General features: G+C 59.1%; 1 pseudogene; it reads right to left on the bottom strand.

Annotated features, from left to right (window-relative positions):
* Positions 1–4,197: 4,197 nt before the first annotated feature.
* Positions 4,198–17,662, bottom strand: LOC135999561 (scavenger receptor cysteine-rich type 1 protein M130-like; annotated as a pseudogene).
* Positions 17,663–19,134: the final 1,472 nt, after the last annotated feature.

Genomic DNA, 19,134 nt, shown 5'->3' with positions numbered 1-19,134 from the left:
CTATGTCAAGGTGACCGCCTTAGCAGATGAGGGAAAGTCTGTCGTGGGGGAGTGAATCCACCACACAGGCTGTGGATGTTGTGTACTTAGACTTGAGTAAAGCCTTTGACACCGTATCCCACAGCATTCTCCTGGAGAAGCTGCAGCACATGGCCTGGATGGTGTATCTGCGATGGATAAAGAACTGGCTGGAGGGCTGGGCCCAAAGAGTTGTGGTGAATGGAGCCAATCCAGTTGCAGCCGGTCATGAGTGGTGTTCCCCAGGGCTCAGTATTGGGGCCAGTTTAATCTCTTTATCAATGATCTGGATGAGGGCATCGAGCGCACCCTCAGTATGTTTGCAGATGACACCAGGCTGGGTGGGAGTGTTGATCTGCTGGAGAGTAGGAAGGCTCTACATATGGATATGGAGCTGCTGGTTCATTGGGCTGAGGTCAATTGTCTGAGGTGTAACAAGGCCAAGTGCCATGGGCTGCCCTTGGGTCATAACAACCCCATGCAAGACTACAGGCTTGAGGAAGTGTGGCTGGAAAGCTGCCTGGTGGAAAAAGACCTGGGGGTGTTGATCGACAGTGACTGAACATGAGCCAGCATGTGCCCAGGAGGCCAAAAAGGCCAATAGCCTCCTGGAGTGCACCAAGAATAGAGCAATGGGCAGAACTGTGGCAGCGATCATCCCCTTGTACTCTTTCTGGTGAGGCCAGAAGTTGAATCCTCGGTTCAGTTTTGGGCCCCTCACTTTAGAAAAGACCCTGAGGTGCTGGAGTGAGTGCAGAGGAGGGCGACAAGGCTGTTGAGAGCCTGGAGCACAAGTCTTCTGAGGAGCAGCTGAGGGACCTGGGGGTGTTTAGCCTGGAGAACAGGAGGCTGAGGGGAGACCTTTCCCTCTCTACAACTGTCTGAAAAGAGGTTGTAGCATGAAGAGTGTTGGTGTTCTTCTGAGCAGCACATGATAGGATGAGAGGAAATGGCCTCAGGTTATGCCAGAGAAGGTTCAGAATTGGTATTAGGAAGCATTTTTTCATGGAAAAGGTTGTGAAGCAGTGGAACAGGCTGCCCAGGGAGTGCTTGAGTCACCATTCTCTGTTCCATAGCAGAGCTTCTGGGAGGATCTGTTTCATGTTCTTCCCAGGCACAGGTAAGAGGCTGACAGGTCAGTAGTTTTCAGGGTCCTCCTTTCTACAGTAGAGGAGAGAAACACTGCCACCCTCAAAGGGTAGTGCTGTGGTACAAGAAATCATCCAGAAGGAGCGTGAGATCAATCCACTTCCTTGTGTTTCAAGGAACAGAACATGAGACTGGAGACGCATCAGTCAATGTCTGGATATAGCAGGGTGAGAAGAAAGGGAGGAAGTGAGATGGGTGTCTGCAGCCTGCAGGGAAACAGAAGCAGCTGTGGGACAGTGTAGGACAACCTGTGGTGGAGATGGCAAAGGGCACTGGCAAGGCTGGATGTCACCAAGAGAACCCAAGTCTTTGTCTCCTAGGCTATGGCAATCATCATGTTGTCCTCAGGCACTGGGGGCACCTCATGGCCTCCTTGCACACCCCCAGGAAGGCTGGGAACTGTCACACCATTGTCCTTCACTCAGCATCACACAGCCCACATCCCCCTGCCCCAGGAAGAGCCCTGAGCAATGGGTGAGGGACAGGATCTGCCTTCCCAGGGGCTGGGGGTCAGGCCTTGGCCTCTCTGCTTCATCCAACAAAACCAGGCTTTTCTCAGCACCTCAGCTGCCTGCACATGACCCTTTGTTTATCTGCCATCATGGCCTCCAATTCTCTGCTCTAACGAGTCCCTGGGGAGGCATTGCTGGTACTTGCCCTCAGTGGAACTCATTAATACTTCAAGGTACTTAGTACTTATTTCTTCTGACTTTGACTTCTGGAAAGGTTTCTGCAATCTTTTCTCAGCACCTGAGGTTCAAGGACTCAGCACCAAATGCACCATGGGGTTCATTACATTGAAGAAAGCTCTAAGAAACCATGTCTCTTATTGTAATTGTCTTCTAGTATTGTACAGTTAATTGGAGGGGTTGCCTATTGTAGTTTCGGAGAGTGATTTCAAAAACCTTCTAATAAAAATTACTATTTTTTTTTTGTCAAAGGGTATAGCTTATTTTTTTTCAGTGTGGAGAAGAGGTGATTGCAGCATTATCTGATATTGTTCCAGGGTCTCTGCTAAGGAGGTCTGGACTGGTTGGAGAAGCTGTCCCTTGAAGTCTGACACTGTGTGGACAACCTTGCTCCTCACCTCCCCAACCCCATCATTTCTCTCATTGGCCACCTGGCACTTGCATCCCTTTTCCTTACACCAGACTTCTCCACTGCAGTCTGCAGCTGGATGTTCGGGGCAGAGCTGAAGTAGCTTAGCTGGGAGAGCATCAGACTGAAGATCTAAAGGCCCCTGGTTCATCCCTGGGCTTCGCAATGATTTTCTCCCTTTGACATTTGCGGAGCCCATCTGCCTTCTTCCATCCTGCCCTGGCCCTCCTTGCACCTCCAGCTCTTGCCACAGCACTGCCCATGCCCTGTACCTGCAGATCTGTGGGTCAGAAGGAGCCTTCTTCTTGCACCACGAGTTCCCGCCTCTCCCTGGGCAGGAATCTCTATTCAGTGCTTTTTTGGGGTGATCTCCAGCTGTCCCTCCTTCTAATCAGCAATCAGGATCTCTGTTTTGTGAGGCCTCTGCAAAGACCCTGTCTCTCTCCTCTTTGTCATTCTCGATGGTGCACAGACTGCTCCCCTCATACACCTCCTTGCCTGGAACTCAGGTCCCCGAACTGGAGCATCCTGACCACCGTCCCACCCAGTCCCAGGGCTGGGCACTCTCCTGAGCTGAGGTGTGAGTGGCAGCATCCTCTGTCTGGAGGTTTGTCACAGCTGGGCCTCTGATGTGCCAAGGACAGCTGGCAAAGCCGTGCTGAGGTTCGTCCCCTGGGGAGCGTGGGCACCAGTTGTTCAGTCACACGCTGTCCTGAGCAGAGTTTTGTGCCTCCCCGCTTTGCCCTCCTGCTGCAATGTTTGATGAATCACAGACACGCTCCTCTCTGGGCATCAGCAGAGAGATACAAGCACAGGGGAATCTGTCTGAGGCCCCACATGAACATCCCTCTGCATCAGTTCCTCCCTGCTGCCAGGGCACAGGTCAGGACAGAAATACCAGCAGTGGCTCCCCTGGGGTCTAGCTTGGAAGTCACCAGCCATCACACTGGGACTCCCAAACAGCCCCAGCTCTACCACTGAATGTCATTTTTACTTTTACTTGCATTTCCTGAGCACTGCACAAGTTGTTGTGCTCTCCATCCTCTCAGCCCAGAGCCAGGGCTCACAGCACAAGTGTCTCAACTGTCCCCCGTTTCCATACCCAAATATTCCAGGGAAGTTGGGTTTTGTTGTGACTGAGAACAACTGAGAGGAGAGGGACAGACTTTATGTCCAAGCAAAGTTACTGTCTTTTCAGCTTTGAGAATGAGCTTGAAAATGTTTGGCTGCAGGGGTAGTGCCTGCATGACTGTTACTGCTCCAAAAGAGTCCTTCTAGGTTCTTGCTGAGCAAGAACAGGAGAGTCATTGATGAAGACGGGCTTCGGGGACCCATGTGCCTCCTGACCATTGCGGGAGGAGATCTGTGGGCCATCATCACCTTTGCAGCCATCTGGAGTTTAAAGGGCACCTTGACCACCTTAGGGTTCACTTCTGCGGGGTCACAGCCCAGGACTTACCCTGATTGGCAGCTCTGTCATGGCCTCTGCGCTGTGGGACCAGCCTGGCCCAGGCAGGGCCTGGGGGAAAGAGCAGCTGGGAGATCTTGGGGTGAAGAAATGGGCACTGGGGTGCATCATGGGACCTATTAGAGAGCCATTTTGACTAGAAACTGCCTGAGGCAAAGCAGGATGGAAACGTCTCTGTCACAGGGACCACGTGCTCTGTAGCCCCACAGCCTGACCCCAAACCTGTTGTCCCTGAGACAAACCCCTTCCCCACCGCCATGTCTTTGTTCTCTGCTGCCCCTGATCTGATCAAACTCAGGAAGATTTCCTGATGCCTGGGCAGACACGAACCAGCTCCAAGTCAAAGTCCACCAAGATTTTTAATAGGAACAAATATGATGCACAGTGTAAAAACAGGGAAAAAATGGAGGAAACTCTGGGCTGTTTCTGCTGCCCATGGGCAAAGGGAGACAGTTCCCCGGTGCTCACGGCTCTCCCAGCTGCACAGACCTCTCCTCCCTCCCGGCTGCACCCACCTGCACAGCAGGGATGGGCTCTCCTGGCCGGGGGCTCAGGGATTGCTGTGCACCCAGCTCTGTCACAGCCTTTGTGTCCTCACAAGGATGTGCCAGAGAGATCTCTTTAGCATCATCATAGCCCATGCTCCCCAGGGACAGGGATGAGGTGTCTCCTTCAGCTCCAAGGACCCTGGCACTTCTCTGGGAGCACAGGCTGCCCCCTGAAAGCAGCAATGCAGGACATTGCAGTTCACCCCATGGGGTCTGTGCACCACCTTCCTCCCTGCTCCTCACCACATTCAGCTCCTTCTCCCACCCTTCAGTCCCTCCATGGGAAACTCTTGGGCAGGTTCCCCCTTCCCAAGAGGTTTAGGTCTCAGTACATCAGCACCTAGGGTGGCAGCAGGGATGGCACCCCAGGAACCAGCAGCGCTGAATTTCCCTCTTACCTCTGGGTGCATCCCTGGGTCCTGCTCCCTCCTCTGGCACCCTGGGCGTTTCCCAAGCTCCCTGTCCAGGGCCATCGTCCTCCTCAGGGTGAGAAACCTCCCTGGCATCATCATAGCCCTCTGCTGGGTCATCCCCATGTGGAACAAGAACATCTGAAAAGAGAGGGGAGCTGGTGACAGTGAGAAGATACATCCTGCAGAGCAGAGGATGGGAGGCACTGGTGTTGGCAGCAACACAGGAGACCCTCAGGTCCTCCCCGTCTCTGACGGTGACACTCAGTGACACCTCTGTCCATCACTTGTCTGCAGGCAGATCAGCCCCTTCCTGCTTCATTACCTGGTGCTGATCCCAGACCATCCTCCTCCTCACGGTACCCAGGGTAGGGCTGCAGCTGGGTCAGGGACTGCTCTGAAGAGGAGCCTGGAGAGATGCGCAGCGGGTGTTATGGAGCGAGCCCACTGACCTGGTTCGTGGCCAGCACTGCTGAGGAAGGGGGACCCACAGAGCTGGGGCTGCATGGGGAGGAGGGCTGGGAATTCACCCTGCTCCCCTGGGACAAGCTCTGTCTCAAAGGTGCTCCCAGAGCTGCCCCAGGACAGCTCATCCCTCACTGGTCAAGTGGGGTGCAGGGGCAGGAAGAGAGGGGCTGTCCAGCTGCGATCAGCAGAGCTGGTTGGGAGGAAGCTCCTCTCCCGGGCCCAGGACCTGGGTGCTCTCCCCACAGACCACACAGCCCCAGCACTGCAGGGACCATGGGCTGGGGGCTTCAGAGGGTCAGCCCTGGGGTGGGGCCAGGGGAAAGGGTCCTGCAGATGTGCCCACACCCACCTGAGCGACCAAACCTCGCCTGCTTCTCCTGCACTGGGCTGTAACCGACCTCCTCATACACGGCCTCGGGGAAGAGCTCCTGGGCTGTCCTGGAGCCTGGGGACAGAGGCAGGGCTGGCACAGGGACAGGCAGAGAGGCGATGGGACCCCACTGTGCCCCCCCAGACCTGTTCCTTGGCCCAGCCCAGGACTGCTCCAACAGCACAGCCCCACTGTGCTGTCCAGGAACAGCTGCCACATCCCCAGTGAGGGCCACATCACTGTGGAGATGATCTGGGGCAGCATCACACCCTTGGAGACAGCGCCCAAGCCCCTCTGGCCCCTGGGTCATCCCCCCTTGTCTGACTCCAGAGCAGCTCACATGTTTCCTCTCCACCTGGAGCTGACCCCTGTCTGCCCCATGAGTCCATAGTAGGGCCCCAGCCTTACCAAGGGCAGGCAGGGCTGGGCAGAGGGTCAGCCTGGGGCCTGACACCGTGGAGATGGGCCCTGCTGCTCTGTGTTCCTCCTGTCTTGTTGTTTGCCCCAGGGCACCCTCCAGCACTACCCAGAGCACTGCCAGCCTTGGCCACCTCCACCAGGATAACATCTCCTCCAGGATAACATCTCCCCAGGACAACATCTCCCACAGGATAACATCTCCTCCACGATAACATCTCCCACAGGATAACATCTCCCAAAGGATAGCATTTCCCCCAGGATAACATGTTCCCTGGTCCTGCTCTGCCATTTCTCTCCTTGCCCCATCTCTTGCTCCCACCACCTCTGGGCTCTCTCCACTCCTTGCTGCTGGTGCCCGATGGCCAGACAGTCAATGAGGTGCGTGGCACAGGTGGCAGCACACAGTCTCATCCCCTCAGCTCTGCTTGTGCCCCTTACTGACCCCCCGCAGCACCCACAGCCCTTCCAGGAGGCATCACTGGGACCTTTGTGGAAGGACCCACCTCTGCGCCCAGCCCTGGCTCTGAGCACTTGCCCGGCCAGCAGGGCCAGGAGCAGGCAGAGAAGGGCCCCCAGGATGATGCAGATGATGACGGGCACTGAGATCCTCCCATTGACAGCCGGACGGCCCCGGGTGGGATCTGCATGGGCAAGAACATGGAAGAACAGCACCAGCCTTGGGAGAGGTGGAGGCAGCACCAGTCCTGACCCCCATCACACAAGGCAGCAGGGAGTGGAGGGCACTGGGGGGGAGTGATGGAGAAGCTTCCACCCTGCTGAGTGAATTACAGCCCTCCTCAACCCCCACACAAACACCCCAGTGCCTCCTCCTGGGAGTTTCACACTCCAGCAAGGAGCCCCTTCCACCCAACTGTGGGTCAGAGTCTGGCCCTGGGATACCCAGCCCTGGGGGGAGGACAAGTTACCTGCTTGGGGTGGGGATGCTGCTGTCCTGGGTGCAGCTGCAGAGGAGGAAAAGGAGAGCTGGGCTGAGAGGGTGGGAGTGCACGTACCAGGGAGCCTCCCCTCCACACACCCATGTGTGTCTGTTGGTGTCCCTGACACATCCCAGCCAAATTGCCCCTCCTGTAGTGCTAGAAAGGGACCCAGGACAGGGCCCGTGGCCTCTGCTCTGGGTGGCGGCAGGGTGGCACAGGCAGCCCAGGGGATGGCCCTGGAGCTGCAGGGCCCCACGGGCAGTGGCCCAAGGACATCCAGTTCCACCGAAGCTGCTCCCTGCGTGGCACCAGCCTGCTGCACCCCACAGGAACATTCCTGCTCTCGGGAGCTCAGGGGCTGTGCCAGGACCAAGCGGGTGAAAGGCCTTCCCCAGCTCCCTGCCAATACCCGAGCAAGGGGTCCCAGCCCCAGCTCACCCGAGCAGCGCACGGCAGCATCTTCCTTATGCCGGCAAGCACGTCCGTCCCCAGGCCGGGCCCAGCAGTCCTGCAGAGACGACTCCGTCCCCCGGCACTCCACCCGCTCCAGCCAGATGGGGCCTTGCCCCACCCCAAAAGCAGCCTCACACAGGGCAGACACCGCGGGCCCACAGCCCAGCTGCCTGCACGCCACCTGGGCATCCCGCATGTCCCAGGAGTCATCGCACACTGTGCCCCAGGAGCCGTGATGCCAGAGCTCCACTCTGCCCGAGCACCCGTCCTCGCCTCCCACGGCACGGATCTTCTCCCTGTCTGGAGAAGGCAAAGAGCTGCCATGGCACTCAGACAGCAGAGCCCTGCCAGGCAAGAGGAGCACACAGAGGAGCAGCTCCCTACCTGTGCAGCTGGTGGAGCTGGGGCACGGGGCCAAAGGCTCTGGGGGCATTTCTGGGCGTCTCCCTGAAGAAGGAAACACTGTGGTGAAGGGGCTGGCTCGGGGATTGTGCAGAAGAGAGCGGGGCTGAGCTCTGCTCCTGCCTGTGTGTGCCATCTTGGTCACAGAGCAGCAGGGAGTGTCCATGGAGGGGAGGCTCCTCTGAACCCCATCTGGTCTCTGCTGAGACCTCACTTGGAGATGTCACTGCCTCCCCCAGGCACTGCTGGGTGGCAACTGCTGCTGGACGTGTGGGGCTCTGAGAGCTGTGGTCACGTTTGTGCCACCAGCAGCAGAAGAGTCTGACATGGAAATGAAAACCCCTCCAAGCTCTTTCTCTGCATTTGGCTGTGCCCAGAGGGGAGCAGAAGCTGGGGTGACACCGGACCCGAGTGGCTCAGAATTACCATTGCAGGTGATGTGGGTCTCATCTCGCAGGTCATCGCATGACTGTGGGTCCCAGGGAGCAGAGGGACACTGCCAAAAAGAGATGTTTTTCTCCCCACACTGCACATAATCCAGCCAGGCAGGGCCAGACACGCTGCCATAGGGCAGGCCTGTTTCCAGGGATCCTCCGTCCCCACAGCCTAGCTCCTTGCACGCCAGCGACACCGTGTCAGGAGTCATCGCGTTGGAGCAAACACTCCCCCACGTCCCGTTGTAGAAAACCTGCAGGCGCCCGGAGCAGCCGTCACTGTTCTCCAGCCTCAGGGCCACGAACTCTGGGAGGAAAGGCAGCAAGAGGAACAGGCTGGTCTGGGGCTGTGGGAGCCAGGACGCCTCTGCACTCCCCAGGCCCCCAGGCAGGCAGGGCAGGGCCAGCAAGTCCCCCTTGCAGCCAGGGCAGAGAGAAGTCCCTGATGGACACACTCTCCTGCTCTGCCCACTCACCCTGGGGGACAGCTGAGCTCCCCAGGGACCCCAGTGGGACTGAGGGCACCCGTGCATGGGTGTCCATAGGCCGGGCTCAGGCAGGGGCTCAGCCAGGGACAGCCTTGGCCATGCCCGGCTTTCCCTGCATCCCAGCCTCTCCAAGAGCCAGGATCCCAGCACATCTCCCAGCACAGACCTGAGCAGATGACGCCCGCGTCCTCTTTGTGCCCGCAGTCGTGCTGCCCCCAGGGCCCGGCAGCGCAGTCCCAGAGAGCAGCTTCGGATCCAGAGCAGTTCACACCGTCCAGCCAGATGTGCCCGGAGCCTTCCCCAAACCGAGCGGAGCCGGCCGCCTCCACCGGCCCTCCGCAGCCCAGCTGGTGGCAAATGACGGCGGCATCAGACAGGTCCCAGCCATCGTCACAGATGGTCCCCCAGCTGCCCTGGTAGTAGATCTCCACTCTCCCTGCGCAGCGCCCAGACCCGTTCACCAGCCGGACCCGCCGGCTCCCTGCAGTGGGGAGAAACCCCAGGTGATGTCAGGGGGTGGCTGCCCCCCACCCCATCATCTGGGGGCTCGTGCAGCACCGCTCACCCCAGCAAATGACTCCCACGTCCTCCACAACCCCTCCCAACAGCACACTCCCGGGCAGGGAGGTGTTGCAGAGGGTCAGGCTGGCCTCGTGCCCTGCGCACCGGACCCCTCGCAGCCCCACGGGGCCCGTCCCTCGCTCAGGCTTTGGGGGGTTGTAGGCTTTTTCTGCCTCTCCACACCGCAGCTGCCGGCACACCACGCTGGCCTCCTGCACGTCCCACTGGTCGTCCAGGACTCTGCCCCACGTCCCGCGCTGGAAGATCTCCACTCGCCCGTCGCACCGGCTCCCTCCGCCCACCAGCCGCAGGGACGCAGAGTCGGCTGGGCCTGGGGACAGCAGAGGAGCCACAGCCATCAGCGGCACCGGGCAGCACGGCAGCCTCCAGGGAGGAGGGCAAGGGGGGATTGTCCGACCAGACAGGACAAGATTGAGCCCTGTGCTGACGAGAAGCCAGGGCAAAGCCCAGGCCCTGTCTGCAGCTCACAGCCAGGTCTGCTGCTGCTGGGTGGTGGGATGGGGCTCTGCAGGGCTCTCTGTGGGGATGGGATATGGCTGTCTGCAGCCACAGGGATGGCGCAGAGCCCCACCGACCTGTCCTGGGCTCATCCTATGGAACACGGGCCTGGCAGTGGTGCTGGGGCCTGAGGCGCTGCCCTGGGGACAGGTGTCTGCCTCTGTTCAGACCTCAGCTCTCCCAGAGCAGAGCGGTCAGTCTGAGCAGGGAAAGCCCCCCAGGGATCCTCCAGGGAGAAAATCAGCCTGGTGCTGCCATGGGACCCAGCTTTGGGTGGCCATGTCTCCCACAAAGGGAAATGGAGCTAATGCACTATTTTCCCAGCACTCACCTGAGCAAATGACAGCAGCGTTGTTCCCGTGGGAGCATGGGGAGGCCCCCAGGGTGGTCACTGGGCACTGTCCCAGGTGGGCTTCAGTCCCGTCACAGTGGAACGAGTCTCTCCAGACAGGGCCAGTGTATCTCCCAAAATGTTCTCCTCCAGGAGTGGATTCAGCAAACCCACAGTGGAGTTGACGACAGAGAACATGGGCATCTGAGAGATCCCAGCGGGAGGCACAGAGGGTCCCCCAGGTCCCCAGTACCTGGACCTCCACCCTCCCTGCACACGCTGTGCTGCCGTTCACCAGCCTGAACGCTGTGTACTCTGGGGACAGAGGAGGAGAGAGGGTGGGTTGGTGCTTTTGTAGGCTTGGTAGTCAGCGGAGAGTCCAAAGGGACAGATGCCTTTCTTCTCCTTGTGCACGGTTTTTGTGCTGGAGACGGTGCAATGATCCCTCCTGTCCTACACCCACCCAGCCTGGTCCTTCCTCTGTTCCCAGACCCCTGGCACAGCCCCAGTGTTCAACACCCCACCCTGAGTCCTTACGTGTGCAGCTGACAGCAGCGCTGTTCATCTGGGTGCAGGCCTGGTCCCAAGAGGGCCCCGTGGGGCAGGAGGACAGGAGGGACTCATTCCCCACACACTGCAGCTCTCCATCCCACATGGGACCAACCCCTTCTCCAAAGTGACCTCCTCCAGACACAGGCAGGGCCACGCCGCACTGCAGCTCCCTGCAGACCACCTCAGCAGCTTTGGGGCCAAAGTGGGAATCACAAACAGTTTTCCACTGGTCCCCATCACGGATCTCCACACGTCCTGAGCAGCGGCTCTTCCTTCCCATCAGACGGAAAAATCCTGGAAAAAAAACCACCACAGAAACTGAGAGTTCCCAGACCCTCTGGCAGTTACATGCCCACGTCCCACATCACCTCCAAGCAAGCCGTGGCCAAAGTGCCCATTGCACATCCCAGAGGAAGCTGTTGGGGAAGGGCTGGTGCCAGAAACACATCCAAGACTCCTCCTCCCCTTGTCTACACCACCAGAGCACCCGAGGTGTGTGTCTGCCACACACTCACAGCCACAGGTGCTGCTCACACAAAGGGCTCCCACACAAGGTCCTCTGTGCTGCGCGGCACGGTCCCCCCAGCACCGCAGCCGTGTGAGCAGTTGGGGTCCAGGAGAACTGGCCCAGATGATGACAAAGATGCAGCTGCTCAGCCCCTGCAGAGCTTGGGCCAGGCAGGACCATCATCACCTGGGTGCAAACAGAAACGCACTCTGCTCCCAGGGGTGTTTCTGAGTGTTGGGAGGTTCCTTTTAGGTGGGAGATATCCCAGAGCACAGATATGGAGCAACTGTTATCATGGCTGGCGCTTTCCAGAGCCCTCCGCTGCCTGCTCGAGGGGGATGTTCTCATCCAGGGACACTGTGCTCTGCCCAGGGGTGCACAGGTCCCAGGCCAATGGCCAGGCATGGGACAGGAGACCCACATGTCCTCCTGGCCTCACGCTGCCTCAGAGGATGACAGCAGCACGGACGAGAGTCAGTAAGTGCTGGCAAAGACCCTGTTTCATGGGTCAGTGTGGGGAGCTGTGGGCAGGCAGGAGGGGTTGGGCAGCTGGTCAGTGCTGCCTGCATGGGGTCCTGTCCCCACAGGGATGTCACAGCTTTCCCCAGGGACCAGTTACACCAGCAATGACAGTCCCAGCTCAGCAGCATGACTGGCCACACTAGGCCCAGATCTACCATGTTTGTTTTTTGCTGAGAGCACCGACATGTCACTTCTTGCATCCCAGGCCCTAAGTTAGGTATTAGGCTGACCCCTTACCTGAACATGTCACTCCAGCATCAAGAACGTGAACACAGTCATGTTCACCCCATCCTGCATGTTTGCAGTCAGACAGGGCAGATTCGGTGCCTTTACAGCCGACGTCATCCATCCAAATGGGGCCAGATCCTGCCCCAAAGTGTCCGTACTGAGGAGCTCCAACAGCAGACCCACAGCCCAGCTGCTTACAAACCACTGCTGCATCGTTCATGTCCCAGTAGTTACCACACACAGTCCCCCACTGTTCATGCTGTTTCACCTCCACTCTCCCAGCACAGCGCCTGCCGCCATCCGCCAGCCTCACCTCCGCAGCACCTTCAAACACTGACACAGGACCAGTCAGATCAGCGTCAAGCCCCAGCACTGTGGGTGTCAGGGTGGGAGCCCCCTCCCCTCCAGACTGTCCCCAATATGGTGCAGAGGTCCTTTGTATCCCCACGGGCTGAGCAAGGCCGGGGTGACCAGCTCCAGCCCTCCTGGGACATTTGTGACCCCAGAGCTTTCAGCACATCCTTCTACCATAACAGACCCTTCAACCTGACCCTGGCCCAGACCCACCTAGAGCACCCACTCCTCCCAGGTCAGCACCCTAGGAAGAGATCTGTCCCCAGGGATTCCCAAGCACTCGCTGCTTTTTCTCCCAGGGTCCTTAGCTGCCATGGACCACAGTCTGCCCCGGGCACGTCCCACATCATCATCTCAGGCCTTTGTGTATCCACTGTGGAGAAACATGTTGATCCCAGGGTGCCCTCCCAGCCCATGGCCCCTCTTTGTCCTTGGGTATCAGCCCAGCCCTGCCCTTGTCTATGATCCCCAGGAAGGTCACATCTCAGACAGCCTGTGGGAACAGATGCCCCAGTTCCCTTGTCTCCACAATCACAAACTGTCCCATCCTCAGGCAGAAGCTCTCCCCGGTGTTCAAAACCCCACCCCGAGTCCTTACATGTGCAGTTGACAGCAGCGCTGTTCATCTGGGTGCAGGCCTGGTCCCGGGAGGACCCCGTGGGGCAGGAGGACAGGAGGGACTCATTCCCCACACACTGCAGCTCTCCATCCCACATGGGACCAACCCCTTCTCCAAAGTGACCTCCTCCAGACACAGGCAGGGCCAGACCGCACTGCAGCTCCCTGCAGACCACCTCAGCAGCTTTGGGGCCAAAGTGGGAATCACAAACAGTTTTCCACTGGTCCCCATCACTGATCTCCACACGTCCTGAGCAGCGGCTCTTCCCTCCCACCAGACGGAAAAATCCTGGAAAAATACACCAAACAACATAGGAGTTCCCAGAGCACTCTGTCAGTTACATGCCCACGTCCCACATCACCTCCAAGCAAGCCGTGGCCAAAGTGCCCATTGCACATCCCAGAGGAAGCTGTTGGGGAAGGGCTGGTGCCAGAAACACATCCAAGACTCCTCCTCCCCTTGTCTACACCACCAGAGCACCTGAGGTGTGTGTCTGCCACACACTCACAGCCACAGGTGCTGCTCACACAAAGGGCTCCAACACAAGCTCCTCTGTGCTGCCCGGCACGGTCCCCCCAGCAGCGCAGCCGTGTGAGCAGTTGGGGTCCAGGAGAACTGGCCCAGATGATGATGAAGCTGCAGCTGCTCAGCCCCTGCAGAGCTTGGGCCAGGCAGGACCATCATCACCTGGGTGCAACCAGAAGCGCACTCTGCTCCCAGGGGTGTTCCTGGGTGTTGGGAGGTTCCTTTTAGGTGGGAGATGTCCCAGAGCACACATATGGAACAACTGCTATCATGGCTGGTGCCTGTACAGAGCCCTCCCCTGCCTGCTCGAGGGGGATGTTCTCATCCAGGGACACCGTGCTCTGCCCAGGGGTGCACAGGTCCCAGGCCAATGGCCAGGCAGGGGACAGGAGACCCGCATGTCCCCCTGGCCTCACGCTGCCTCAGAGGATGACAGCAGCACGGACGAGAGTCACTAAGTGCTGGCAAAAACCCTGTTTCATGGGTCAGTGTGGGGAGCTGTGGGCAGGCAGGAGGGGTTGGGCAGCTGGTCAGCACTGCCTGCGTGGGGTCCTGTCCCCACAGGGCTGTCACAGCCCCAGGGATGTCTCAGGACGAGCCCGTGCATGCAGTGATGCAGAAGAAGCAGCCAGAGTCAAGCAGCTGCCAAGACCCTAAAGCCTCTACAGATCAGGACCACACAGCCGAGCCCTGGGGTTGGGTAGCGAGAGGCCGTGTGCCGCCTGCTCCTCTTCCCAGGGTCCAGCAAAGAAATAAAAGTTCCTGAAAAGTGCCCCCATCAAGATTCGCATGTCCCTGACGGGGAACAACCCAGCGTGACCAGCCATCTTATGCTCTTCCTCCAAGGTGTGGGGTGCCGGCATGTTCCCTCTTGGCGTTTCCAGCTCAGGGATTCTCAGCCTTGTTGGCTGTGATCTGGCAGAATGAGTGGGGACTGACAGAGACCAGCAGACACTCCAGGGCAGGATGGAGGATTCGTGTGCAGCCTAAGACACCGAGATGGGGCTGAGAGACTGTGGCAGGGTTAGTTCACCCTGGGGTAGGTTCCTTCTGGACTTTCCCAGGGACTGGGAACATGAGCAATGACAGTCCCAGCTCAGCAGTTGGACCAGCATCACTGGCACTTTCTCTGGCTCATGCTTTTTGTTCCCTGAGAGTACAGCCAGGTGCCTTCCCCCATCACAGCCCCAAAGGTGAAGAACAGGCTGACCCCTTACCTGAACACGTCACTCCAGCATCGAGATTGTGCTCACAGTAATGTTCACCCCATCTGGCATGTGTGCAGTCAGACAGGGCAGATTCGGTGCCATTACAGTCGACATCACTCATCCAAATGGGGCCAGATCCTGCCCCAAAGTGTCCGTACTGAGGAGCTCCAACAGCAGACCCACAGCCCAGCTGCTTACAAACCACTGCTGCATCGTTCATGCTCCAGTAGGCACCACACACAGTCCCCCACTGTTCATGCTGTTTCACCTCCACTCTCCCAGCACAGCGCCTGCCGCCATCCGCCAGCCTCACCTCTGCAGAACCTTCAAACACTGACACAGGACCAGTCAGATCAGCGTCACACCCCAGCACTGTGGGTGTCAGGGTGGGAGTCCCCTCCCCTCCAGACTTCCCCAATATGTTGCCAGAGGTCCCTTGTATCCCCATGGGCTGTGCAAGGCTGGAGTGAAGAGCTCCAGCCCTGCTGGGCCATTTATGGCCCCAACGTTTTCGGCGCTTCCTTCTACCATAACAGACCCTTCAACCTGACCCTGGCCCAGACCCAACTAGTGCACCCACTCCTCCCCAGCCAGCACCCTGACAAGAGACCTGTCTCCGGGGATTCCCAAGTACCCGCTGCTGTTTCTCCCAGGGTCCCCAGCTGCCCTGGACCACAGTCCGCCCTGGGCACCTCCCACATCATCGTCTCAGGCCTTTGTGTATCCACTGTGGAGCAACATATTGATCCCAGGGAGCCCTCCCAGCCCATGGCCCTTCTTTGTCCTTGGGCATTAGCCCAGCCCTGCCCTTCTCTATGATCCCCAGGAACATCACGCCTTTGTCAGACTGTGGGAACAGATGCCCCATTTCCCTTGTCTCCACAATCACAAACTGTCCCCTCCTCCGGCCGGAACTCACCCCAGGGTTCACCACCCCACCCTGAGTCCTTACGTGTGCAGCTGACAGCAGCGCTGTTCATCTGGGTGCAGGCCTGGTCCCGGGAGGACCCCGTGGGGCAGGAGGACAGGAGGGACTCATTTCCCACACACTGCAGCTCTCCATCCCACATGGGACCAACCCCTTCTCCAAAGTGACCTCCTCCAGACACAGGCAGGGCCAGACCGCACTGCAGCTCCCTGCAGAGCACCTCAGCAGCTTTGGGGCCAAAGTGGGAATCACAAACAGTTTTCCACTGGTCCCCATCATGGATCTCCACACGTCCTGAGCAGCGGCTCTTCCCTCCCACCAGACGGAAAAATCCTGGAAAAATACACCAAAGAAACTGGGAGTTCCCAGAGCTCTCTGTCAGTTACATGCCCACGTCCCACATCACCTCCAAGCAAGCCGTGGCCAAAGTGCCTATTGCACATCCCAGAGGAAGCTGTTGGGGAAGGGCTGGTGCCAGAAACACATCCAAGACTCCTCCTCCCCTTGTCTACACCACCAGAGCACCCGAGGTGTGTGTCTGCCACACACTCACAGGCACAGGTGCTGCTCACACAAAGGGCTCCCACACAAGCTCCTCTGTGCTGCCCGGCACGGTCCCCCCAGCACCGCAGCCGTGTGAGCAGTTGGGGTCCAGGAGAACTGGCCCAGATGATGATGAAACTGCAGCTGCTCAGCCCCTGCAGAGCCAGCACTGCCTGCATGGGGTCCTGTCCCCACAGGGCTGTCACAGCCTCAGGGATGTCCCAGGACCAGCCTGTGTATGCAGTGATGCAGAAGCAGCAGCCAGAGTCAAGCAGTTGCTAATCTCCTAAAGCCTGGCAATGCGGGACCACACAGCCGAGCCCTGGGGTTGGTCAGCGAGGGGCCATGTGCCGCCTGCTCCTCTGCCCATGGCCCAACGCTCGTGCTCTCTGAATAGTCCCTCCAAGGCCATTGATGTACACATGTCCCTGAGGGGGAACAACCCACCGTGATCAGCCCTCTCATGCTCTTCCTCCAAGGTGTGGGGTGCCGGCATGTCCCCCCATGGTTTTTCCAGCTCGGGGATTCTCAGCCTTGTTGGCTGGGATCTTGCGGAATGAGTGGGGACCGACAGAGACCAGCAGACACTCCAGGGCAGGATGGAGGATTCATGTGCAGCCCAAGACACCAACTGAGGTGGGGCTGAGAGACTGTGGCAGGGTTAATTCACCCCGCGGTAGGTTCCTTCTGGACTTTCCCAGGGACTGGGAACATGAGCAATGACAGTCCCAGCTCAGCAGTTGGACCAGCATCACTGGCACGTTCTCTGGCTCATGCTTTTTGTTCCCTGAGAGTACAGCCAGGTGCCTTCCCCCATCACAGCCCCAAAGGTGAAGAACAGGCTGACCCCTTACCTGAACACGTCACTCCAGCATCAAAAGTGTGATCACAATGATGTTCGCCCCTCCCTGCATGTTTGCAGTCAGACAGGGCAAATTCGGTGCCATTACAGCCGACATCATCCATCCAAATGGGGCCAGATCCTGCCCTAAAGTGTCCGTACCGGTGAGCTCCAACAGCAGACCCACAGCCCAGCTGCTTACAAACCACTGCAGCGTCGTTCATACTCCAGTGGTAACCACACACAGTCCCCCACTGTTCATGCTGTTTCACCTCCACTCTCCCAGCACAGCGCCTGCCGCCATCCGCCAGCCTCACCTCCGCAGCACCTTCAAACACCAACACGGGATGAGTCAGGAGAGCGCCGAGCCCCAGTGCTGCAGGTCTGGGGGAACCTGCTGCCTGCACTGAATCAGATGTACCAGGGTGGGAGCCCCCTCCCCACCAGGCTGTCCCCAGAGCAGTGCGAGGGTCCCTTCTGTCCCCACAGCTGCGCAAGCCTGGGCGTGCCCACGTCCAGCACTGCTGGGTCATTCTCCATCCCACCACACAAGGCACCTTTTCCCTCCCCAACAGCCACCTGCCCCCCACCCATGCCCACCCACACACTGCCCAGCCCTGCACTGGGCAGCAGCTGTCTCCAGCCCAGCACACGCTGAACAGTCCCGTGTACCCAGGGCTGCAGCTTCCCCTGCAAACTACCTGCCCAGCACCATCCAAACCCGGCCCAGCCCCAGGGCTTTCCCTGTTCCCACTGAGACCATCCACAGGATCACACATCCCCTCCTCTCCTGGTGTCAGCCCAGCCCCTGCACTGGGCCTGGCCCCCCAGGAAGGACGTCTCCCCACTGCAGAAGTCCCCATCCTCTTCCCTCTGCGGGGCACAAACTGCTCTCGTGGGGTGAGGGCTCCCCTGGAACAAGGGGCGCTGAGCAGCACACAAACCCTCTGGGGCACCCCAGAGGTTGGCAGTGGCCTGGGGATCTCTGGGTGCTGCCATCACCAGTGAGGCCACCACTGGCTCCAGAGGCAGAGTGCTGGGAACAAGGGGGTCCAAAATGGTACCCCAGGACAGGGTATCTGTGAATCCAGCCAGGCACAGGCTGCCCTGAACACTGGAGCCCTGGAAAAGGAGATACTCTTTCCCACCCAGATAGGCACAGGGAAGGGCACAGGCTCCATGGATCTGAGCACCTTCTGCCCCTTGTCTCAGCAGCACCTGCAAAGAAACCCCATTCCCAGACAGATCCCCATGACCACACTGGTACCCGCTGGCCCTGGGCGGTGGGACAAGGGAGTCAGCACTTACCCCTGCACAGCTGGACCCAGAGGAGCAGCCACAGCGTCTGAGGGGACAGGAGTCCCTCTGTGCCCATCCTGAGCCTCCTGCCCTGATGGCGCATCCCTCTGTGCCGCACTCCCTGCCGCAGCTCCAGGGACTCGTGGGAACAATGATGACGGGAGGGCAATATATCTCTGCAGATGTCCCCCAGCTACAGGAGGAGCCAATCGAAGCAGCAGCACCTTTTTAGACATTATCGGGAGCTATCTCCCCTCCGACACAGCCCAGTCCTCCAATGAACTTCTCCAGCGCCATTCATGACCATATATGAGGGACGGCTCCGCTGCAGGTGTCACATCACTGTGCTGGTGGAACGTCACAGGACAGGGCTGGTTGTAGTGGGGCAAACAATTTTTTACTCCTTGAGCCCTGTGGTGGGGACCAGGAGCACCAAGCATGTCCTGTGACAGACTATCCAAGAGCTCGAGGTAGAGAGCGTCCAAACACTGCTGTGCTATAAGACCCATGGGGCTGCGACTGCACCGGGGCTGTGTCAGGAAGGGAAGGAAACGGCCCCTGTGACAGACCCCACTGTGCTGGGAGCAGCAGCTGGGAAAGGGCCTTAGCCCAGGGCAGAGCCCCATCCCAGGAGCGCTGGCTCACCCACCGCTCCCTGGAGAGCCCACGGAAGGTCCCTCGCAGGAGCTGGAGCTGGGACACGTCCCTGTCCTGGCAGCAGACGTGCAGCCCAGGGGCTCAGACGCGTCCCTGCCTGTCAGTGTGTCACCGAGGGGCCGTTATTCCCCACGGGTGGATCAGAGCTGCAGCCTGCAGGTGCACAAACCACAGCCCCCGCGCTCCCCCCGCGGCGCCCGGGCAGGAAGTCTGTGGTTTCCTCCGGGCGCTGTGCCCGGGCACATCCCTGCGGTGCCCCCGAGCCACCCCCACCC

This window comes from Caloenas nicobarica, chromosome 29, assembly GCF_036013445.1.
Source record: "Caloenas nicobarica isolate bCalNic1 chromosome 29, bCalNic1.hap1, whole genome shotgun sequence".
NCBI lineage: Eukaryota > Metazoa > Chordata > Aves > Columbiformes > Columbidae > Caloenas > Caloenas nicobarica.
The sequence above is the reverse complement of the archived record's forward strand: the minus strand, read 5'-3'. Positions and strand labels throughout refer to the sequence as shown.